This window comes from Amborella trichopoda, chromosome 7 (assembly GCF_054954075.1).
Source record: "Amborella trichopoda isolate Santa Cruz 75 chromosome 7, AtrichopodaSantaCruz75HAP2 v2.0, whole genome shotgun sequence".
NCBI classification, from domain to species: Eukaryota; Viridiplantae; Streptophyta; class Magnoliopsida; order Amborellales; family Amborellaceae; genus Amborella; species Amborella trichopoda.
The window spans coordinates 34,411,416-34,437,308 of NC_142342.1; the positions used below are offsets into that span (position 1 = coordinate 34,411,416).

At 33.4% G+C, this 25,893-nt stretch overlaps 2 long non-coding RNA genes across 3 annotated transcripts; one reads left to right on the forward strand and one right to left on the reverse strand.

Annotated features, from left to right (window-relative positions):
- Positions 1-9,231: 9,231 nt before the first annotated feature.
- LOC148781366 (uncharacterized) lies at positions 9,232-9,718 on the reverse strand. Its single transcript, XR_016059729.1, has 2 exons — positions 9,527-9,718; positions 9,232-9,444 (listed from the first exon to the last, which is right to left on the reverse strand). It is a non-coding gene; the product is annotated as an uncharacterized LOC148781366 (long non-coding RNA).
- A 2,410-nt stretch (positions 9,719-12,128) lies between these two features.
- Positions 12,129-13,631, forward strand: LOC148781367 (uncharacterized). 2 transcript variants are annotated; one of them, XR_016059731.1, is made up of 3 exons: positions 12,170-12,595; positions 12,809-12,979; positions 13,310-13,631. It is a non-coding gene; the product is annotated as an uncharacterized LOC148781367 (long non-coding RNA). The 2 variants fall into 2 exon arrangements; XR_016059730.1 differs by having other exon boundaries at positions 12,129-12,979.
- Positions 13,632-25,893: the final 12,262 nt, after the last annotated feature.

Sequence of the window (25,893 nt, forward strand, 5' to 3'; positions counted from 1 at the left end):
ACTGTTTTCAGAGCATTTTTAAACAATCAATTCTATGAAATAATCATATTTCACCATCTTTAGACCAGTTTTCAATTAATTTAGGCAAAATAATTGATTTCGCCAGCCCAGAGAGTTCTTATTCCCATTCGATCCTTTCAAGGTCCGCTCCTGTGTGATGGTCTCTATGGCTACTTTAATTGGGGCTATCGTGCTCTCTATGGTTTTGTTCGAGTCCATTTCTTGTCGTTAGTAATGATTTAGTAAAACAGATTTATTTCCTTACTCTATTTCCTTTTCATGGCATCCATTTATGCGCTTCGCAGGATTCCATTTTTTTCTATAATTCCAGTTGATTACAATCATAGTAATCTGCATCAGATTCCTTTAGAAATCGGTATCCTTGCCTTGTACACAAAAGAGAATGCCCCATATCTAATTTCTGAACACGATTTCTAGGATTTTGAGAACACTATTATTTCAGTTCACTAACTGAAATATTGGCAAAATGATTTAAAGGAAGAAATACTCAACTCAATCATTTTTTTTATTTTTGAAACTGGAGAATGAAAATTCAAACCCTAATTTAAAACCCCTGAATTTCCAACTTTGAGCCTCGAAACACTGTCAGGGATAAAGGACAACTTGGTTAACCCATTTGTGGTTAGACGAAGTAAATGATAGGGGATGCATACCATATTTTTTTTTTCAGGTCCTTTAGAGCTATTTTCTTGAGTAAATTTTTAGGCAATTTAGTGAAAAAATGTCTGAAGTTCATTGGATGCTTGGAGTGTTGAACCGTAATTGGGTAAAGAAGGAAAAGAATTGAATCGGGGTTGAAGTCCATGGCATGCTGAATTGATATTCGTTCTTTTTTTTAATGAAAGTCGATTCAATATTTGAAGTGTCCTATCAACTTGGATTTATTTACTTTTTTTCAATACCGAAAGTCGGTTCAGCACTACAAGTGCACAACGAACTTCAGTTCATTCTTTTTTTTGAGAGAAATTCAAAAATATTATTAGAACATCAAAAAATTACAGTAATATTCTCTTACAATGTCAATTTAAACCAATGTCCGTTTGGCTCCCCAAGGGCCAAACCAACTTAGGTATTTTTCTCTTTTTCTCTTACACTCCCCAGGTGGATGCAAAGAAAAAGGGTACCAAGGGATTTGGTGTTAGAAACTTTCTGCTGGAGGTCCTATGTTTAAGATCTTTTAGGTAGGAGATAGACATAATTTTTTTTCTTTTCTATATATATTTTATAAAGAAAATAATCAACATGTACATAACTAATAAAAGGGAAAATATCAGATGGACAGCCAATTTTCATATTATTTTGTTAGAGCTCCTCTCAACTTTTTTCTTTCAAGAGACATTAAATTGGGAAATGACCTTGTGAGACTCTCCGACATACATATGTGTAGGACCCCAAATGATCAACATTAAATTTGACATAGATATCTAGAAAAATCAAGTCCCACACCCATGTGATAAGTTTTCTAGAGACCTGTGTCGAATTTAATGATGATCCTTTGAAGTCCTATACATATGGGTTTGGGAGGGCCTCATAGGATCATTACTCCATTAAATTTCCCGTAAAACTATTAAAGTACAACCCCCTATCCCTTACCTCCCTTTTTTTTCTCACGTTTTTTAACATGAAATTTAACACTAACAATTTATATACTGCATATGGACATCCTCTCCCCATCAGCTTCTTGCCTCATTTGGTACAAGGGAAATTGTTGATGTCAAATATCACGTAAAAAAAAGTGAGAAAAGAGGGGCGGGAGGGCATGACCAGTACATTGATAGTTTTGGGAGAAATTTAATGTTGTTTCAAAGAGAAACGTTAGCAAGGGTTACTATGAAATAAATATAGAATTTGGGGATCCATATGATCTTTTTTCTTAAAAACACAACAAATGAAATCCACAAAAAATAATAAAATAATAATTAAAAAATCAATAAAAACAATTATTTACATCTATATTCAGCTAAATTTTCAATAGAAAAAAGCAACTTTTACATATGCATCAATTACAAACGGTTTTAAATCTATGCTCCTAAAATCGCATTTAATATAGGGTATTGTAAGTCTAACACTTGACACAACGGATTAGGATTACGAATCGAGTAAGGATAAATCAACCTGCGTCTAGGTCTAGCTTCTGGACCTAACGGTTGATTCTAAATCCAAAGCATGTACCCAACGATTCTAACCAGGTCCACATTGTTCCACTGCGGGTACAAAATGCATGCGTATTTTTCTTTATAACATTTTTCTACCCCTCAAATTATGCAATATCACTTCTTTCTATATGGAGGCATTGCCTCTCTATTGCAAGAGACCCCTACCTCTCTATCTAGATGAAGCCGTTTTTCTTGTATGGTGACCCAATAGGCACTCATTCAGTACCACTCATTCCTTACATATATATTATAAATTTATAGTAATAAGAAGCCTCAATAGATATCGTAAGTAATTTAAAACATTTATCAATATCAGTCCCTATCCATGTAACATGAAATTTCCGTATGGTGGTGATTTGTAGATATCACCTTATCTCTTCACCTTGATATAAAAAATCATTTACTCATAGTGTCGACACTATCGAATAGCCTTAAAATTTCATCCTTTCTTTTGGCCAAATAAATCTATTTATTGTTTTTGCTGAAAAAGATTATGTTCACCATCATATTTCTCTACCTAAAACAAACTCTTATATTTCACCATCTACTTTTCTTCAATTGAATGTACAAACCCTACCCTTGTGTTGAACCATGAGCTCTCATACAATATTTTAGGTTTCAAGAACTCTTAGATCAGGGAAAAAAATCCTGAAACGTTGAATTAGAATAAGATCGTGTACTTTAACCAGCTAGAAAAAATAAATCATAAAACATCACACACCCATAATAGCATAAAGATTTATGTAGTTCACCCGTAAAAGGGCTACATCCACAGTTATTGCAAACTGAAATCCACTATACTGATAGAGAGTTGCTTCACATATTTTGGGACATAGAGTCACTCTGGAACCTTCGACAAATCCCAGTCAAGCAATCCTTCTATACAAGCTCTCCCACTCAATATCATCAATCTCCCATCTATAATTCATAACTAAACTGCTGTCTAGGAAGAGATCACCTGCCAATCTCTCATCTATAATCCATAACTAAACTACTGTCTAGGAAGAGAATCTTGAGAGAGACCTAAGAGGAGTAGAGAAAAAAAGGTGAAAAAGGCACGGATGGACAGGATGTTTTCTCCCAGCCTCACTCGATCCTTGGTTTCTCTCTCAAACAGCACCCACCCTCACTCTATCCTCAGGTTCTCTCTCTAAAAGGTGAGAAGGAAGAAGAAAGGTAGACACCAAACACAGCAGAACAAAATATGACTCTTGCTTTAGAAAAAAAATTTATCCGTTACCAAAATTGTGATACCATCGATTGCCACACAGATCCCAACACGTTGTAAAACACAAGGTACATGTTCATATCCCAAAACCTGACATGTATAACTCTATTGTCTATGATTCTTATGCATAATAAGGTGACGGTCTCTTTTATTTGGATTTTGATTTGTTGGTCATGTGGATTTTAGACTGTGTTTAGACTGTTAGGGTTCTCTTAGAATAGGAATTGTATGACACGAGAGAGGTCAAAATTACTCGTAACCTTTAGATGTCAAACTATATATGATGGGGGTATTTCACAAATTTCTAATTATTACTGTTATTTTTTAACTTTGAGGTTAATCAATGATATAATTTTTAATTTGAAATCTAATGGACATCAATGATTGTGGCCTACTTGTATTAAAAATAAATAGTTTATTTATATACTTTTTCTATTGATATTATCTTGAAGCTGATTTATTTGCTTCTTTTTAACTCCCCCCTGCCCCATTTATCTATTTTTCACTATTTTATGGTTTTATTTGAAGCCAACTTGGGTTGGGCCCCAATCATCTGGGCTTTCCCAAAGTCAAGTCTGGGTCAAGGGGTTTGGGCTCGGTGAGGCCCTGGTCCAGTCTGAGTTACCCCACATTGCATTCGATCAGGGGTTAACCCGACCCTACCCGTTTATACCCTTATAAATCGTTATGGCATTCTAACATGTCATCTTTTATCTATTTATTCAAAGATAGTGGCATGAGTTAGATATGATTTGACTGATAAGTAATATTGTTTGTTATCATGTACGTGTAGAATATGTTTTATATATTGTTGTATTGGATTTATAAATGAGAAAACTCAAGTAAATAAATATGAGTAATTACTCTCAGAATTTGTTATAGTATTATTAAAGATATCGCAGGGTATAATGTTTATTTACTCCCTCAAATAAAAAGCCAAATCCATTTCACACCAATTGCTTTGTGGCTTTTAGGAATTGTTGTATGTTCCCATATGTCATTCTTCTCAATTGCTTCAATCTCTTCCATGGCCTTTTTCCACATTTTACTTTGAAATGCTTCACCAAAATAAATAGGATCCAAATCTGTATAAAGAAAAAGCAATGTGAGATCTTCATTTTCAACATCAAGCTTACGAGTAACCTAATACATTTCTTGAAGGCTTTTTGTTTTCATGGGCATATAAGATGAACTACTGATTAAAGTAGATTAGCTAATAGAATAAGCATCATGAATAGGACTCAAGAGCCTTCTTGATGCTCAACTTGTCCCCCGTCTTCCACTTCATCAACCTCAATAGTTTTCTTTTCTTGATTATGTTTTCAATTTCATACTCTATTTTCATTAAAGATCACACATCTACTCAAGAATATCTTTTGAGTGATGGGATTGTATAACTTGTAATCCTTTGTATTTTTTCCATAGCCAATGAATACAAACTTTTCTCCTTTGTCATCAATCTTTGCCATTTTCTCTTCAGGAATTTTAGCAAAAGCCACACACCCCACACACCCAAAGATTCTTAGATGCTCTACATTTGTCTTGTAGGAGCTCTAAGCTTCTTCGGGTGTCTTATACCATAAACCTTTTATAGGACACCTATTTAACAAATATACCGTACAAGCAATGGCTTCGGCCCAAATTCCTTTGGCATTTTTTTTTCTTTTAATATGCATCTTGCCATATTCAAAATAATTCTATTCTTTCTTTCTGCCATGTTGTGGGGTGTGGGATGTGGTTAATTGGTTGCAAATTCTATGTTCTTTACAAATTTTTTAGAAAGCATTAGAAATGTATTCTCCTCCTCTATCCGATCTTATCACTTTAATTTGAAAACCAATTTGTTTCTCCACAAAAGCTTTGAATTCCTTAAACACTTAAAAAACTTTTGATTTTTCTTTAAGGAAATAAACCTATTTTTGCTACTATAATCATCAATAAAGGTTAGAAAGTACCGACTTTTTCCATGTGAGATGAGCTCAAGTGGTCCACACACATCCGTATGCACGAGTTGGATAGGCTTTTGTGCTTTCCTTGATTTTCCACTCTTGAAGCTTTCTCGATGTTGTTTTCCTACAATGCACCCTTCACATACTCCATTGGGTTGCTTTATCCATAGCAAACCATTCACCATTTTTGCTTTTGACCACAATTTCAAACCACCAAAATTAAGATGCCCAAAACGAAAATGGCATAACCATGAATCATCATTCAAAATAGATTTGAGGCATTTCACATTTTCACTTTTGATATTCATTGTAAACATTCTATTCTTAGTCATAATCACTTTGGCAATCAAATTGTTTCTTTGGTCCCACAAGTGAAGGCTACCATTTTTTTTATAAAAATATTATAGCCTTTTTTTAATAATTGCCCCACACTTCAAATATTATTTTTCATGTCCGGCACATAATATACATCCGAATAAATTGATGGCCACCATTTTTCATTTTAATCAAAATTTTACCTTTGCCTTTTAAGGGTCTTTTTGATAAGTCTCCAAATGTTACATGCCCATGGCTTAATTCATTCAATTCTACAAACAATTCTTTTCTACCACACATATGATTGTTTTCACCGGTTTTAAGATACCAAGTATCCATTTGATTATCATTATTATCATTATAAGCTAATAACAAAGTTGGTTCTTCTTCATCATTTTTCTTTTCAACAAAATTAGTTTTTTCAACTACATCATTTAGGGAACTGTATCTACACTCGGAAGTATAATGACCATATTTTTTGCAATTATAACATTGAATAGTAAATTTTCTATACCTTGAATGATTGTATGGCTTTGAAATGTTACCTCTTCCTCATCCTCTTTGAGCTTGTGGGTAGTTTTGATCTCTCATACCTCCATATTTAAAGTTGCCTCTTCCACGTCCTCTCCTTCCATTTCCACAACCTCTTTGGCCTCTTCCTCCACGAAATTCTTCATTATCTTTTTTCATTGTAAGCTGTGTTTGTAGTGGATGCTTCAAAGAGTTTTGAGCCCTTTTTTGCAATATTTGTTCATGGGCTTGCAAAGAACCCATGAGTTGATCAATAGTCATAATCTCTAAATCTTTTGATTCTTCAATGGTGGAACAATGTGCTCATACTTATTCTCTAGTGGTCGTAATATTTTCTCCAATACTCTTACATCATCTATATTTTTTCCATTTCTTCTCAATGGGTTTACAACAACCAAGACCCTTGAAAAGTATTCCAAAATATTTTCGGATTCATTCATTTTCAATGCCTCAAACTCAACCCTAAGAGTTTGAAGGTGCACTTGTTTCACCTTTTCAATTCCTTTGAAAGAATTTTGAAGAATCTCCCATGCCTTCTTTGAATTTTCTGAGGAAGAAATTTTCTTAAAAGTTCTCTCATCAATTCCTTTGTGAATAAAAAAGAGAGCTTTCTTGTCCAACCTTCTTGACTCTGATACCACTTCTTAAGCACTTTGGCTCTGATACCACTTCTTAAAAAATAGGGAAGAAGAATATTAACTTTGAATTTGTAGTTGTACACACAAAAGAGCTCAATTCAACACAATTTCTTCACTCAACTTATACAAAAACATAGTACATGTATATATAAACCAATTAGGAGCTTTTTAGACTTTTTCTACATTATTCTAGTGAAGTTTTCCCTCTCATAACTTACAACCTATATGCATGGACGAAATTACAAGATTATTAAAGAAAATTCCAGACTTCACTCATTCCCAATTCAAATTTGCATGCATTGCATGCTTTGCACTCCTCTCTCTCAATCTTGGGACTCCTATCTCTCAATCTTGGAATTCATCTCTCTCAATCTTGCAATTGTGATCTTGAAACTCTACACAAACTTTTTACATCATTCCAAAATTACCTTTTACAAAACTTTTCCAAAATGTCCCTTACGTTTAAATCTAATACTCAAAATAACATTGAACATAATCAAGCTTATTTTTGACACAATATGGGTGGGGTGAGAGAGAGAAAAAAAAAAAAAAAAAAAAGTAGGAAATACAAGAATCATCAATTTTGATCGGCGATTCCTCATATGATCAACGATTTTCCCTCTCTTAAACTCTTACCAAAGGGATGATTCTTTCTTCACTGGTAAGCCCTACTCTCTCTCTTCTTGAACCATTGGTTTGTTCTACCCTCTCTCTTCTTGAACCATAATAACTGGTAACCGTACTCTCTCTCTTCTTGAGCTATTGGTAAGCTCTACTCTCTCTCTTCTTGAACCATAATAACCGGTTTGCATAAGTGCTTCCTCATCTCTAAACCTGGCATACGATGCTCCCTCCCTCTCTTAACTTGCCCCCATAATAACCAGTTTGCACAAGTGCTCTCTCATCTCTAAACCCGGCGTACGATGGTCCCTCCCTCTCTAAACTCGCCCCCTCTCTCTGGTGCCCTAATAACTTTTTTTTATATCAGATGCTCCCTTTCTAAACCCGCCTCCTCTCTCCCTTGAGCCCTACGCTAATAAGTGGTTTGCCTCCTTTCTCTTTAACAAGTTATTTTGGAGTGGATAAGCCTTGCCTCTTTAGTCTCCTCCAATACCTCAAAATTTTCTATTGGAATTACTAAATCTTCGAGTTTATTAATCAAACTTCTTACTATTTTTTAACTTGTACAATAAAGATTTTAAATTTGGTATCATAAATTTATTGCTCATTTGAAATTATATAGAGACATTTGAAAGACTTTTATAATAAATAAATAAAAATATGTTATTCCAATCATATTATTCCAATGATTTATTATTTTGAAACCAAAGTCTAATCATATTAGAAGACATGTGATTCCAGGTAAGTGTCAAAGGCATGCAAAATAAGTAAGAAATGGTGTGATGACGACTTTAAAATGGTACAAGTTATTATTAAAAAATCTTTTTGGAATAGTGATGATGTTACTATTAAAAAATATTTTTGGAATGGTGTGATAATGATTTTAATTCCGCATTTCAGTGAAATTTTGTGACAAAAAATAAAAAAATAATAGTTTATAGGCAATTGCTAGTAAAATGTTGGTAATGTATTTTTCATATTTCTTCCAGATATAGTCAAAGCAATGTATTTTCCAGATTGCATCTAAATACTACCCAAACAATAAAAGCAATGTATTTCCCAAATGGCATTTAAATACTATCCAAACAATAAATATCTATTGGCAAGTAATATCTTGCAGGTAATATATTTCACAGATAATATATATTCAAGTATCCAATCGACCTTTTACTGATGATTGAGAAGCAGAGAGTGTGACTACATAACCAAATAAGCAATATTTTGTTTTTGATTATGTGATAACAAAGATAAACAATATAGTGTAACTTGTAAACTTAAGGGAGCAAACAATTCTACCTATAGGATTAGTTCCCCAAACTTAATCCTTCAGCTCTTCTCGCTGTTTTCCTAAGAAAATGAAAGACCCTCTTCAAACTATAGTTAGCAAATTGGCAATTAATCGTCAATTTTTAAAAAAACACGGAGTATTTTTTGAACACATTTAAATCAGAGCTTTTTTGAAAAGTTCGTCACAAAAACACGTTTTTTTCATAATGCCGTTAAAAATGTATTTTCATGAAGAACGAATAAAAGGGGACAAAAAAAAACATTTCTTTTTTTAGAAAGAGAAACAACTTTTCTTCCTTATATGTATAATTTCTAAAAAAAACATATTATTTCCACACAAAAAATCTTAAAATGGAAATTTTTATCGTTAATGCAAATTTTTATCCCCAAATTAGAGAGAAAAACCCAAGAAAATGAAAAGAACCTTGTTTCTCTTTCTAGAACTACAAGCATTGAAACCTGCAAATTATAGAGGAAAACCCCTATTGAATCACAGTCTTTTTGCTGATTTTACCGAGAAAAACGCAACATAATGAAAAGAGCCATGTTTCTCTCTCTAGAACCACAGGCTTTAAAACCTGTAACTGACAGAGAAAAACCCCATTGAACCACACAGCCTTTTTGCTGATTTTACAGAAAAAAACCCAAGAAAATGAAAAAAGCCACGTTTCTCTCTCTAGAACCACAAGCTTTGAAACCTGCAAATTACACAGAAAAACCCCATTAAACCACAGATTCTTGCTTATTTTATAGAAAAAAACCAAAAAAAATGAAACGAACCTTGTTTCTCTCTCTAAACCTGCTTCATCCTTCTTATCATTATCCTACGCCACACGACTTATACAGTTTACTTCAACTCCCATTTCTCCTAGTCACCAAGGGCAGCTTCCCCAAATGCTACGATCCCCTGTTAACAAGCCCTTCTCTCCTTCTCTCTCTAAAAAGTAGAAACAGAGGACCCAAATGCAAGCATGTATATAAAGTTAACGCTAATCATTAAGCATAGTTATAAAGTAATTATACTAAAGTTAAAGCATTTAATGATAAAAAAAATCATGTATTTTTTTTGGTGTGCAATATTTTGCTAGAGTATTTAATGAGAACATTTATATGGTATTTTTTTTTATATGTATTTAAGTAGGTTTGAAATTTGTTGAAGTTTTTATAGATAGATTAGTTATTGATGGCTTTGACATAATTTTTACTTTTTAAGATTTCAAAATTTCTAAAGTTTTAACTTATCCGATTTTTTTACTTCGATTTTTTGAGTCTGGACAGATATATTGGCGATATCTTTACATGAAGTATTTTTGCAGATTTGTATTTGTTATGTGATTTTTTCATCTTATTTTTTAAAATAAAAACAATTTTTTATTTTATTTTATGGTAAGCCTATTTATTGATAGTCTCCAACTTGCTATTATGTTTTAAACTATCCCAAAGCAGAGAAAAAAACCCTCTTCAAATTATCCCAAATCAGTATTCCATCTTCCTTTTCGCTCTCTAAAAATAAGCTAGGGCCTTTTTCATTAGGGTTCTTCCTTTTCTCTCTCTAAAATTTAGTTAAGGCCTCTTCCATTAGGGTTTGTGAAGCCCATGACCTCTTTCTTCTTCTGTCTTCTTCTCTCTATAAACCCTAATGGCTATGAGCCCAACGGCTATTTTCTTTTTTCCTTCTTCGCTCTACTCTTCCTTCTTCCCTTTCTAAACCGTAAACAAAGTGAGATCCAAATTTCTGCGTGCCCCTTTTCAATTAAAGAGATTTATAAAACTTTAGCTATAGTTATGTGGTGACTATACCATAGTTAACTATAGTAATTATACCATAGTTAAATTATTCATAATTATGTATTTTTTTTTTGGGAAAAGTTTAAATAGAGCCGAGGCTCTAAACAATCAAAATTGAGTTAATCTCAAAAATTTCATTAGAAGATGTCGTTTTGATGCCTAAATATCTTCAAATTGATCATCTTGACATCACGATGCATAGACATGAGAAAAAAATGGATTTCAATTTTTCCAAATAGTGCATTTTGTAACACATTTTTGGATTGTCAAATTTCAAGACTTTCAAGTTTTCATAGATCTGTTGATCTACAGTATTTTTAAATCTTTCAAACTTCATAAATAAATATGAATATATGTTTTAAGGCTATCACAAAGATTTACAGTAGTGAAACCACATTTCTCGACATTATTTTGAAGGTAGGCTCTAATTTGATTGTTTAGAGCCTAGGCTCTATACAAACCGTCCTTTTTTTTTTTTACCTACTAACTAGGTGTGTTGTTTAAGTATTTAATGAATAAATTTATATAGTATATTTATCACCATACTATAGTTAAAATATTTTCATAAATAAATTTATATAGCATATTTGTTTTTGGTATGCAGTAAGTAGGTGTGATGTTTTTTAAAGTATTTAACGGGTAGATTTATATGGTACATTTTTTTAAGATGCCAATTTTGCTAGTTGTAGTAACACACCGAGTTGAAGTAACCATTGTCATAATATCTTTGAACCTACACGAGCACGGACAAAGGGACAACCGGCCACTAAAAGAATGAAAGCTCGGTCCGAGGGATGGAAGCGGAAAACAAAAAAAAATGAAATGCGCCATATGCAATGGCAGTGGACATAATAAAAGGAACTGCCCGTCATTAGTTTGTGACAGGTACAACTGCATACTTTTACATTATTTTGATTTGTAATTGTATTATCTTCATTATTGTTGATGTATTCGATTTACAATTGTATTAGCTTCAATTTAAATGCTAACATATGAATCTATTTTCCTCTTACAGCGTTAAAGACAAAACATGTCGTACGCTTCGGACCCATAAAAAGGCAGCAGAAGTGAGTTGATGGTAAGATTCACTCGCATCAAATCCATCCAGATATGAGTGGTAACTAGTGAAGTGTTGGGTTTGTTGTGTTTCTTAATATAATGTTCTTGTCAAAGTAAGCTGATACCTTTCACTCTTGAAATGTAAGTTTTTTTTGTAAAATCGAGAGGATATGTATTCTTTGAAGGTATTAGTCTAGTAAAGTTTTTGTAGATGAATTACATGGCCTTGACATAATTTTTATTTTTTAGAATTTTAAAATTTATAATATAAGTTTATACAATTTTTTCATTCTGTTTTTAGCGTAACCCGATATATTAGCAATATTTTTATATAAAGTATTTTTATCCGATTTTTTCATGCGATTATTTAAACTAAAAATGATGTGTTTTTTATTTTATAGTGAGCCCATTTATAGATGGTCTAAAAAAAAACAAAAGAGACTTACAAAAAGAACTACGATTACAAACTATGATTAAGAGAGAGAAAGATTGGTTTAGAAAGAGAGAAAAATGAAATGAACAAACAAAAAAACATGAAAATGGAACGTAGGCGGTTATGCACACATTCCAACATCTTCAGTACCTGAAACAGGTCTTTTTCTTGACGCGTTTTCCATTCTCTCCAAGTCTCCGTCACCTCCACTTTCTCTCTCATCTTCTCCAAAGCTCTCCCTCTCTCTCATCCTCTCCAAGTTATCCTTCTCTTCCACTTTCTCTCTCATCTTCTCCAAAGCTCTCCCTCTCTCTCATCCTCTCCAAGTTATCCTTCTCTTCCACTTTCTCTCTCATCCTTTCCAAGCTCTCTTTCTTCCAAGCTCTCATCCTCTGTCACTTCTTCATTTTGGTGTGCAGGTGCTTCGTCATAGACCATAACCACCGAGCTATCTTTCTCTTCCACTTTCTCTCTCATTCAAGCTCTCTTTTTTCCAAGCTCTCTCATCCTCTATCACTTCTTCGTTTTGGTCTGTAGGTGGTTCGTCAACCGTGGTTCTCCTTAATTGGGTTTGCCCCAATCTAATTCGGATTCTTGAGCAAAATTTACTATGTGGCAATTCTTTTGGAAAATTTACTATGTGGCGATTCTCTTATTCGGGCAAATTTACTATGTGGCTATTCTCTTATTCAAAATTTACTATGTGGCAATTCTTTTGGAAAATTTACTATGCGGCGATTCTCTTATTCGGGCAAATTTACTGTGGCTTTACTCTTATTCAGGCTTAAAGCTGGTGTGCAGGTTGGAGTGGGAGCTTTCTCTCTAAAATCAGCTGAGGAGAAAAATCCAGAAGCTCAAATCAGCGGAGGAGAAATCCAGGATCAAACCTATAACACCGATTATGGAGAATGGCGACATGGAAAATTATGTCTAAGAATCCGAATTGGATTAAGGTAAGCCGGTTGAAAGAGGGCCAGAATGCGTCTTGTGTTTTATGACGAAGTACCTGAACAGAGGATGAGAGAGAGCTTGATGAGAGAGAGCTGAGAGAAGATGAGAGAAAAAGTGGATGAGAGGGACAGTTGGAGAGAATGTAAAAGAAGAAGGGCCTCTTAGAAATGTTCATAGATCGATGTGTGCATAAACGCCTACATTCCATTTTCTTGTTTCTTTTGTTTGTTCATTTTCTTGTTTCTTTTATTTTCCTTTTCTTTTCTTCTCTCTAAACCGATCTTTCTCTCTCTTAATTTGACTGATCTTACTTTGAATCATCAATTTTTTAGTGTTTCAAGTCTAAAAGCATAACAAGGAGGACGATTGGGTAAAGAGCGAAAAGACAGATATGGAAGCTGTAGAAGACAAATGATGATGCCTAGAACCTTGTTTGTTATATTTTCTGAGATTTAGCAGTCAATCAACTTTCCTTTCTAATTCATTTGAAGTAACTCTTTCATATTTTTTTGCTTTCTTTTTAATTTTCAAAGCATCGATTTCATAGCAATGTGCATGCCATTCTTTCATCAAAAGTAACAATCTCAATTGTATTTGATGTTGTGATTTACAATGTGAGAGTGTTCAATAAAATGCTGGTGATTGCTTCATCTGTATCGGTTGTGGCTTATTTATGCAGTTATGCTTATTGATTGAATGTGTTGAAGCTCTCTTCATCGATGAGTTAATAATTAGAATGTCGAGTGAAATTTTAATGGTCTTTTTTTTTCTCATCTTTGAAAGTGCAAAATGCATATAACTCAAGAACAATGTGTGTTTTGGCATATGTAAAAAGCTTAATACAAATATAAAGTTTGTTTTATTTTATTTTGTATTTAAAATAGGGTGCGTTTGTATAGAGCGTAGGCTCTAAACAATCAAATTAGAGCCTGCCGTCAAATAGTATCGAGAAATGTGGTGTCGATATTGGAAATCTTTGTGATAGCTTTAAAATATATTTTTATTTTTTATTTATAAAGTTTAAGGTTTCAAAAATAATGTAGAACGACAAATCTATAAAAATTTGAAAATCTTGAAAATTGACGGTCCAAAAATGCATTACAAAATATACTATTTTCAAAACTTGAAAGCCATTTTTTTTTTCATGTCCATGATCTTGATGTCGAGAAGGTCAATTTGAGGATATTTAGGTATCAAAACAACCTCTTTTAATGAAATTTTTGATGTAGGCTCAAATTTGATTGTTTAGAAACTCAGCTCTATATAAATTTTTCCCTTTAAAATATGAGACAAATATTTTGTTTCTTTGTGTATTGGGTTGGGTGATTCGAAAGTAGGACTTACAAATAGGATTCTATACAATGTGATCATTTACCATGGATATATGGAAGTTATAATTATTTATAACTATCCGATGTGAAATCTAATTTTTTGGGTGATTCAGACAGTTCGAGAAAATTTCCTTTGAAGTTTGAGCTTGGTTAATCAATCCAGTCATCCAATTTCATATCTAATGGTCATGATTAATTGTCACCACTTTGTACCTAAAGTAAATGGTTTTATTATATATTTTTCCCTTTCAAATTGTAAAATACTTAAATTACATACATTTGGGTGGTTCAAAAATTGTATTTTTTAAACTCTTGTGAACTTAGTAGTTTTGTGCTTTAGGCAACCCGAATGTTAACTTTTGAACCTGGGAAAAAATGATTATTAGAAAAGGAGCTAATGTTGAAAGGTCAAGTGTTTTGTTGTTGAAAATCTAAACTGCGATAAAAAGCTATTCCAAAAGAAAAGATTTCTATGGTCGAAATAATTGGTCATCTTGTTTGTAAAATATTTTGAAATCTGTCCCAAGAGCAAAAACTAGCACATGTAGTGGTCAAATGAAGTTCAGCTAGTTGCTTCAGCCTATATTAGTATGTTGCATAGGGTAATAAGGGAAATCACCTTCGCATAGAAATCCTCCAACGGGTTAAGATTGAGAACAATTAGATTAGGACTATTTATTGAATTGCTTAGGTTTTACTATATGTCGTATATTGAAAGTTTATTTAGATGTATATGAAGTGAGCGAGAAAATAATATGTGCGCCCTATTTAGAGTAACCTTATGGGGAAAGGGTCTTCCTCTAGAGAGACGCAAGAGTCTCCTGTACAAAGAGAGAAGTGACTTCCTGGAAAGATAAATGTTTGGATGGTGCCTCTTTGAATCACAAAAAGCTGGTTTCCTATAGAGAGGCTTTTGTTATGGGAATTTTGGGCAGTATTTTTTTTTAGTGAGACAAAGTCTTGCTTTAAGGGAATTTTGGGCGGGATTCTCTTTTAGTGAGACAAAATCTTGCTTATTCTCAAGGTTCTCTTATTGGATAGCTGTGTAGCTGACAATTTAATTCGTAAAGTATGTTAGAAGAGCAAGATAAAAAATGTTGCTTTATTAGGTTTTGTCAAAACTCAGAGAAGTAACTCTATATTTTAAAATCTGTGATATAAATCGCATAGGTCAAGTGGATCTCAAGTTGCCATACTAGTAGATGAGCACTACTTTGAGATTCATATGTCTATATTTATACTCTATTTGTCATACTCGTATTATGGTTTCCATACAACTACTTTCTTTCAAGTCAGTTAAGAAACAAGATCTTATTGGGATCCCCATATTAGAGGTTCCTTATATTTTATTCAAGTAGAAACCACCCAATGGCTTTGAGAGGCTGACGGAGTAGCCAAATAAGGGATAGATTGAACCTCCTTTTTAACGACTTTGGGATTCAACTTTCTAACATTAAATATAAGCAGTGATTTTAAAATTTTAGATGTGTATTCTTCAAAAATAGAAGAATATAATAAAAATATCAAAAAAATTAATTTACGAGAAATAAATTGACCAAAAAACCTTTGAAACATTTTGGGGGTATATTTATCAATTTATTTCTTGTGAATTATTTTTAAAAGTTTTTTATTAGGTACACCTTGATGTGAAAAATGGACTCCTAAAATTTCAAGTTATTTGAATTTGTAAAAAAAAAATTAAAATTCAAATACTAAATGAGGTCGTGACCTTCAGATCGACCTAGATTCAATCCGGGCCGAACATATGTGTTCATCAATCTGGGCCGATCTGATAGTCACGACCTCATTTCATATTTGAATTTTAGTTTTTTTTAAGTAAATCCAAATAATTTGAAATTTTAGGCATTTATTCTTAAAAAATAAGAGAATCTAATAAAAATATCAAAAAAATAATTTACAATAAAAATAACAAAAATACCCCTGAAACATTTCAGGGGTATTTTGGTGAATTTATGTTTCACAAATTATTTTTAAAATATTTTTATTAGATGTGCCTTGATGAGAAAAATACAAGCCTCAAATTTTAAATTATTTAGATTTATAGAAAAACAATTAAAATTCAAATACGAAATGATGTCATGACCGTCAGATCTGTCTAGATTCAATCTAGGCCGTTGGGCTCATATGTTCATATGAGCTAATGGGCTAATCTGAGCATTTTCCATTTCAATATGAGCTAGTGGGGTAATCTCAGCATAGAAAATGCCAAGATTAGCCCACTAGCTCATATGAATATATGTGTTCATCAATCTGACCGATATAACAGTCAAGACCTCATTTCGTATTAGAATTTTAAATTATTTTCTACGAATCCAAATAATTTGAAATTTTAAGCGTGTATTCTTAAAAAATAGGAGAATCTAATAAAAATATCAAAAAAATAATTTTTTGATAAAAATATCCCTGAAACGTTTTAGAGGTATTTTAGTGAATTTCTTTTTTGTGAATTGTTTTTAAAATATTTTTATTAAGTGCGTCTTGATGAGAATACATACCTAAACTTTCAAATTATATAAATTTTTAAAAAAACAATAAAAATTTAAATACGAAATGAGGTAGTGACTGTCAGATCGGCCTAGATTCAATTAGTACGTTGACCTCATATGTTCATATGAGCTAGTGGGCTAATCTCAATATTTTCCACACACACACGTGTGTGTATATATATATATATATATATATATATATATATATATATATATATATATATATATATATATATATGGAAGATGCTACAGTACGCTGACGGGCTTACCGTAGAGAATACGCCCAACTGCCCAGATTGAATCTGGGCCGATCTGATGCTCACGGATGCCTTATAGTATTTGAATTTTATTTTATTTTTTATAAATCGGATTGACCTAAAATTTTTTTTTCGTGTTCATATAAATTTTTAGAATCTATGAAAAATATTAAAAAAATATTTTACATGAAACAAATTAACCAAAATACCTCCCGAAACATTTTGAGGATATTTTGGTCAATGTTTTTCATGTAAAATATTTTTTTGATATTTTTCGTAGATTTTTCTATTTTTGATGAACACACAAAATTTCTTATCAAATCAATCCGATTTGTAGAAAAACAATTAAAATTCAAATACTATTAAATATCTGTGAGCATCAGATAGGCCTCGATTCAATCTAGGTCGTTGGGCGCATTCTATACGGTAAGCCCATGGGCGTACATGAGTTTTTTTCATATGTATATATATATATATATATATATATATATATATATATATATATATATATATATATATATATATATATATATGGAAGCATTTACGCAATGCCTATGGCCGAAAATAAATAGCGGTTTTGCCTATAGGCTCATCACCATCCAAAACAATCAGGCATAGTGGATAAAATGTCTGCGACGGACTTAGCAAGTCCGTGGCAGTACTGTCACGGACATGCTAGGTTCGTGATGGTCAAAAATCACTAGGAAGCATCACGGACATTACGTTGTCCGTTGCAGGTCTGTTTAATAAACCGCCACAAGCATAACAAGTCCGTGACAAGAAGAAATACTATTCATTTTCGCCTATAGGTACTTTTTAGAGTTTTCCTATATATATGTGTGTGTGTGTATGACATATATTGTAAATGTGTATATGTTGGGGTCTAGTTTGTGTCAGGTCGACCTGGACCCGGACCAAGAATCGAACCAGATTTGACTCGGGTGGAGGGTTTTGGACTCAGACCTAACCCCATCAAGACCAAACATGGACTCGGAGTCAGATCCATATCAAGTTGACCCGCTGGGTTGTCAGGTCAGATCCGATTGCAACCCCTAACCCCATCTTGTCTAATTGAATTTTTAAGGTTTTTTTTAACCAAAGCCTTCAAAACTAAATTTAGAGATCACCCTTTCCGAACTCACCTAGTATCTTGAAGCCGAACCAAATGCCTAGAAAAGTAGCAGCAGTCCTAATGCACACTAGTAACAAAAAGCCCCGATAAAAGCCCATTCAAAGTGAATCCTAACCTTCAAAATCTCCATATTTGATTATAATTGAATCGTTGTTCAAAGTAGGGATCGATGTAAGTGAAGCTTAAGCCGTCAATGTAGTTAACGTCAAAGTGCATAGCGTCAGGATACGAATTGAGTCTACATCATATTGACTCTATATTCCTCAGGAAGCTTCTAGAGGTTCTAAAAAAGAAGTTTGGACTCAATAAGTGATAAATTTCAATCCAAATTATCGTCTTGACTAATATATGTAACCCAATTTTTCCACAATGCATATTTTTTAAAATAAAGGTTCTTACAATCATATTTATTATAATAACTACCTACTTATATCAATAACTATTTATTTACAACAAAAACTACTAACTATCAAATAGTTCCCTAACTTCTTATTATACAAAATTAGAAATACAATATACTATATCACTTAAAATAAACTCAAATAAAATAAAAACTAATATAATTAATGGAAAATACACTTTAACAACTTTAACACTCCACTTGGAAGTGATTTTTTTGAAAGGAGACTCTGATTAGCTCTTGAGTGTGATGTGATCATCTCCATCACTTTCCAAAATCGAAAATCCGGCCATTTAATGGGTTAGCAAGGAGATTCTCAAACTCCACCAAAGATGGTTGTGTAGCCCACCCTTGATTAGAAGTAACATAGGGAATCTATTGTGTTATTGTTCCAAAAAAAAAAAAAGTAACATAGGGAATATACTAACTCTTTAACTCATGAATGATGTGCTGCTTCATTTGTGCCTTCAGAATAGCTTCTTCCGAAACAACAAGGGAGATCTTTGAATAAAGATTTTTATCTTTAAGAGGAATTGAGAAATAAAAAGATTGCCTTGAGTTAAGTTCCCAACTCAACATTAAAACCATTCAAAGTTTCACCTGAATCCATCTTCAGAAGGACAATCGACTTTCTTCATTAAAGGAGTCAAGACAATATCACCACCACCGTTGTGTCTTTGATACAACATAGAGAAAAATGAATGCCACAATAACGAAATAATATGCTTCTCAATTAGTGTAACAATATGATACTAGCCCAAGTCTCACCTCCAAAGAGATAGATGAAGAATAATCAAGATGAGGTAGAAGAAAAACTTTTCTTTTTAACAAACATAAAAAATAGGGTATATAAAAACATTATAAACTTGATACATATGACCCAATTTTCATACAATACACCACTATTAAATAGAGGTTCTTACAACTATATTTGTTTTCTATAACTAACTACTTACAATAATAACTACATGTTTATAGTAATAAGTACTAACTAATTAGTTCCATAACTTCCCATTACACAAAATTACAATACAACCTCGTTATAACTTTGATTGAGATCGAGTTACTGATGCTAGAAGTTTACAAGAAAGAGGTTACAAATCTGTGAACTTCAAATTGTAATTTGATTAGAACCAGATCTTTTAATTTTTTTATACTATTCTTTGGTTCCACAAAATCAAATAGCGTAAGTTCTATGCACCCCCCCTATAAAAAAAAAAATTATCTTTCTACACATCTTACCCTCCCCAATATTTTTGTATTATTACCCAAACCTCAACACTAATTTTCTTTGTATTTACCCCCATTCAAAAAGTCAATGAAATTGGGACCAAAATATCATTCTCTCTCTTCCCTTTTTTTCTCTCTTTTTCATTTTAGTCATGTGACACACTTGCTCTCTCACTTTCTCTCTCTACCTCTGTCCACCCATCCTCTCTTTCTTTCTCTCTACCAGTTTCTCTCTCTTTCTCTCTACCCTGCCTCTCTCTACCCACGTTCTCTCTCACTCTCTCTCTAGCCTCCTCTACCCACCCTCTCTCAATCTCTCTTTACTTGCCCCCTCTCTATCTCTCTTTCTCTCTACCCACCGTCACTCTTTTTCTCTCTACCCCTCTCTCTCTACCCGCATTTCTTCTTCCCATTTTTTCCGCTCTCTCTATCTCTCGCTCTCTTTTTGCTTTTGACAATAAAAAAAGTTGATGTAACAAATGAAAGTGTATGCTTCATGGCCAGTCCCATATGATAATTGCAACAATACCACTACCCAAGGCGATGGAATATGAGGCGGCTCTCTACAAATTGAGGGCTATTTTCCCACAAAACTGTGTTTTAATAATAAAAAAAGCCCACAACAAGCAGAAGCTCTCTTTGCGACGTTTACAAATCTCTCTCTCTCTCTCTGTCTCTCTTCACAAAAATCGTAGGGAGTTGGGTTTTATGCCCTTGCGAAGTCTAGGCTTGTGGCCTTCTTATTTGCCCTGGAAACGTTTTGGCAACGGTTGAGAATGACAGTTCTTCGGCCTTCATGGGTTGTTGCGGCAACCATGGCCTTGGGTCATGGAGATTCTCTCAATTTTTGTTCTTCTGGTGGCCATCATTGGGCCGCCCTGTTTTGTTTTTTGGTGGGTCCCAAAAATTAGAGGGAAAAATCTTGGGGTTATAGATTTTTTTGTCGGAAATATTTTTTGGTAGGGGCCTCAGTTGTTAAACCCCTTTGTGGGATAGAGAGAGAAAAAGGAGAGAGGGCAGGTAAAGAGAAAGAGGGTGGGTAGAGAGAGAGTGAGACGTAGAGAAAATAAAAAAGAGAAGAGAGAGAAAAAAGACAATTTTGTCTCAAAATTCATTGACTATTTGAATTGGGTGTAAATACAAGAAAAATAGTATTAGGGTTTAGAGTATGATATAAAAAGTATTGAGGTGTATGATGCATAGAGGGTTGATTTTGGGGGTATCTATAATTTTCCCTTCTATATTTTGCCTTCCAGGATTTCTTTATGATCACTAATTCACATGCATTCTTAGACATGGTACATATATTTGGATGAGTCTATTTTTAGGTGATCAATGCTCAGGACAATTTCCACTGAAAGTACAACATCTCTTGGGCCCAGAGCTAAAAATTAATCAATACATGGATTAATATTGAAAATGTGACTTGTGATTCAGGATCCTAGAATAGGGAGTCCTCTTTTCTCAACATGATGTAAAAAGTTGTTTTAAGGTCTTCCATATACCTAACATAGGATTCCATTTTGCAAGTTCTCTAGTCGGCAATGGTTAAGTATACCATGATACTTGTATCATATAGATGTACTTTTTACTTTTCCGTTGTCCAAGTTCTACAAAAGAGGCTAAAGGTGAGTTGATCTTCTCCTCTAATCTAACATTGTTGTTCGTAAAAACGGGCAGTTCAAATCGTAATCACATGGCACGAACAGAACCACCATTTCAGTTTTGACCGAGTTTGATGATCTGACCGGGTATTTAAAAAAAAATTCAAAAACAATTATATAAAATCCCAAAATATAAATGATTTGTTTGTAATGTGTTTTTTAATGTTTTCCATGTAGTGTGGGGCCCTAATCTTATATGTATGAGATGAACGAGCTTAGAACTTGTGTGTTCTATTGGGAACACTATATGGGAGAGGTAGTTTCCTCTAGAGAGAGAGGGGGGCAGGGCCTCCTGTGTATATGATGCAAGGTTTTCTTTTATAGAGAAGAGAGCTTCCTATGAAAAAAAACATTATGATGGTACCTCTTGTAGGCTTTGAAGATTGAGAGGTTTGTTTTTTGTAAAAGAGTGGTTCTCATGATGGGTCGTTTTCCCTTTTAATTAAAGAGAAAATTAGTTTCTCGTTGCTCTCACGTCTTTATCTGGTATTGTCAGCAATGGTTACCAGAGGTTTAAGAGGACTTGCTCGACTGGGTTTTGTCGAGGGTTAGAGAGGTAACTCTATGACCCAAAATCTATAATATAACTTTAATAACACTCTTGACACTCTAATGATGACTTCATTAGATATTTCATTAGATTTTACGAAGGCTGCTCTAAACACTCTAAGGAAGAGCATCCTGGGTGTGGATACAATTCGGCATATGCACTCTAAATTTGCCAAACTCGATTGCATTTCAATAGTAGCTTCTGTAACATGTTTTACAGAGAGAAAACAACATTCTAATTGTGGCCAAGTTTTTTATAATTTCGATATGAAGATGAGTTAAAGAAGAAAACCAAACATTTTCATTGTTTTGAGTTGAAGCTGGCGACCAGCATATATTTTAGAGTGTAAGAGAGAGAGAGAGAGAGAGAGAGAGAGAGAGAGAGAAATTTGAAGTTGAGTTGAGAGATAGATGGACAAAGCCCTATTCTAATTGTTTCCAAGTTTAAGATAGAAGAGGTTCCCATTTGTTTCTTGTTTTCTTCAAATCAAAACATTAGCAGAGGGAGAGATAGAAACTGTTAGAAAAATAGAAAACCACATACACAGAGACAAGATTTACATGGTTTGAAAATGACCTACGTCACGGTGAGCATTGTATCCTTTATTCTGTCATGAAAACATACAAGACTCAAGAAATATAATTTATATAAGAAAGGAGCAACAGTTATATCCCATAAAAGTTTATCATATCCCGTAATATATGTTAACGTCTCAAAGATAAAAACCACCAATGTGGAAACCGTAGTAGAATAGGTTAGCAATGAGGTGGCAAAGCGTTTTCAACACTCCCTCTCAAGTTGGTGCGAATATATCAATAGAGCCCAACTTGAAAAGAATTTGTTGGAACTTTGACTTTCAGACTACCTTTGTGAATATGTCAGCAAGCTGGTCTTTACTTCGAATATAAGGGGTGCTGACTATTTTATCTTGAACCTTTTTACGTGCAAAATGACAATCGACTTCAATGTGTTTGGTTCTCTCATGAAAAATATGATTAGCAACATTATGAATAGCAGAACAATTATCACAAAACATTTTAATTGGTTCATTAGTTTAAAATCCCATGTCTTGAAGAAGAAACTTTATCCAGACAATTTCACTAGCCATAGCTCGATATTCATATTCCACACTTGATCTGGCAACCATATACTGATTTTTACTTTTCTAAGTAACAAGATTGCCTCCTACCATCATACAGTAGCATGTTGTAGACCTTCTATCACCTTGATTTCATGCTCAAATCTGCATTAGTATAGCCCATAATATTGACATGTGAATTATTTTTCATCCAAATTCCTCTTCCAAGAGAAACTTTTAACTATCCTAGAATTCTTTCAACAACTTCAAGGTTATTTGTTCTAGGAGCATGCATATATTGGCGGACAACTCCTACAACATGAAATATATCAGGACATGTTTTAGTCAGATATATTAATCTGCCTACTAATCTTTGATATTTTCCAATATCCTCATAGGATTCTCCATCAGAGGAGTTAAACTTACTATTTATCTCGAGTGGAATTTCAATTGGTTTCGCTCCTAATTTTTCAGTTTCTTTTAATAAGTCCAAGACATACTTTCGTTGAGACAAAAATATTCATTTTTTAGAATAGCCAACTTCAATTCCTAAGAAATATTTCAATTTTTCTAGATCCTTAATATCAAATTTTTAGTGAAAGTTAGTCTTTAAGTTCGAAATCATTTCTTCATCACTTCCCGTGACAACAATGTCATCAATATAATCAACACAACAATAACTCCCTTCAAGTTTTTCTTTAAATAAAGCATCACCCAACTTAGCATACCAAGCTCGAGGAGATTGTTTTAATCCATTTAAAGCGCTTTTTAATTTGCATACAATTCCAGGCTTTCCTTCCACTGGATGTCCTGGAGGAAGATTTATGTAAACATCTTCTTCTAGATCCCTATGTAGGAAGGTATTTTAACATCCATTTGATAAAGATTCCAACCATGGTTAACGAAAACATATATAGGGATTCGAATGGTTCCCACTTTGGCAACATGAGCAAAAGTCTCTTTATAGTCAAACCCATAGGTTTGGGTGAACCCTTTGGCAACCAACATTACTTTGTATCGTTCAATTGACCCACCACTATTATACTTGATCTTGTGGACTCACTTACGTCCAACAGGTTTTTTTCCAACAGGCAATTAGACAATATCCCATGTGTAATTTTTGTCCAAAACAAGTAGTTCTTTCATGGCCTTCCTCTACACAGGTTGGGAATGGGCGTCTTGAAAAAATGTGAGCTCAATTTTTTTGAGAAATGTGTGAAAGAAAAGCAGAATATGATTGGAATAAGATAAATAGTTTTGAATGTGATAAGAACCAACATGATAAGTAAAAAAGTCTTTTAGATGTGAGGGAGGACAAGAAACACGATCAGACAAAATCAGGAGAGTGAGTAGTATCAGGAGACAGGGCCATGGGTCATGTTCACATAATTCTCTATGTTCTTCAACAAGGTCCCTTTCAACGTTATTTTCATTATCTTCTTGATATTTTTGGATGATTTATGTGCTTCCACCATTTATTATAGGAAGCATTCCATAATACTCCCCCTGATTCCCTTTTTCTAGATGGCTTGAATTTTTGAAAAAGGATTCATTTTTATTGAATGTTACATCCCGAGAAATACAAAATTTTTTATTTTTGAAATCATAACATTTATATCCCTTTTTTGTTGAGTACCACATGAAAATACATTTAATACCCCGAGGGTCCAATTTATCTCTTCCTTGAGAATTATTGAGCTAAGCAAACACATCCAAATATATGTAAATGAGATAAATCACTTTTCTTTCCCTTTAGAATTTCAATAGGAGAATTATTCCCAAGGACCTTGTTTGGTAATCTATTAATCAAATAATAGGCAGTAAAGATAGCTTCTGACCAAAAAATTTTAGGGATATTTTTTTCGAACATACCCCATTATGTTGGCGTACGTTCACATACCCAATTCTGTTGGGGAGTAAATACACAAGATGTCAGATGTATAATGCTTTGATCCACGAGATATTCAGAAAAAATTTTATTTGTATATTCGAATTCATTATTTGAACGTAGAATTTTGATCTTGGAATTGTATTGGGTTTTAACTAGATTTGAAAATTCCTTAAATTTTCCAAAGACTCCACTCTTGAATTTAAGCAAATATATCTAGGTCATCCTAGAGAAATCATCAATGAAAAGCACAAAATACCTTAATCCATTATAGGGCTCAACCGGAGCAGGCCCCCACACATCAGAATGAATCAAGTCAAAAATTTTTTCAGCCTTATTCCCTGAAGACTGAAATGCCACGTCTAGAATGCCAAATCTGGAATGCCAAATCAAGTTTTAAATAAAGTAAAGATTTATTGGCAGGATGACCAAGTCTTGAATGCCAAATCTTGCTCAAGTCTCCACTATTGGCAATGAAAGCCTTATTCTTCTGATCAGTATAATAAAGTCCCTGAGACAATCTCCCTTTACCAATCGTTTTTCCCTTAACTTGGTCCTAAAAGGAAACTGTAAAAGGAAAAAAAATAACATTGCAGTTCACGCTTTGAGTTAGTTTACTGATGGAAAGAAGGTTTGAAGGGAATGAGGGCATAAAGAGAACATAGGAATTGGCATGTTTTTGAAAAAACCTTAGATCTACCTATTCTTTAACGGGAATGAGTGAACCATTTGCAATTGATACAGGGACTTTATGAAACACATCTTGATAAGGTATCAAAGAATTCTTATTTTCAGCCATATGATCTGTAGCCCCTGAATCAATAATCCAACTATCATTATTAGAGGGAAAAAGATATTGCAGAGGGTAATAGTTACCTG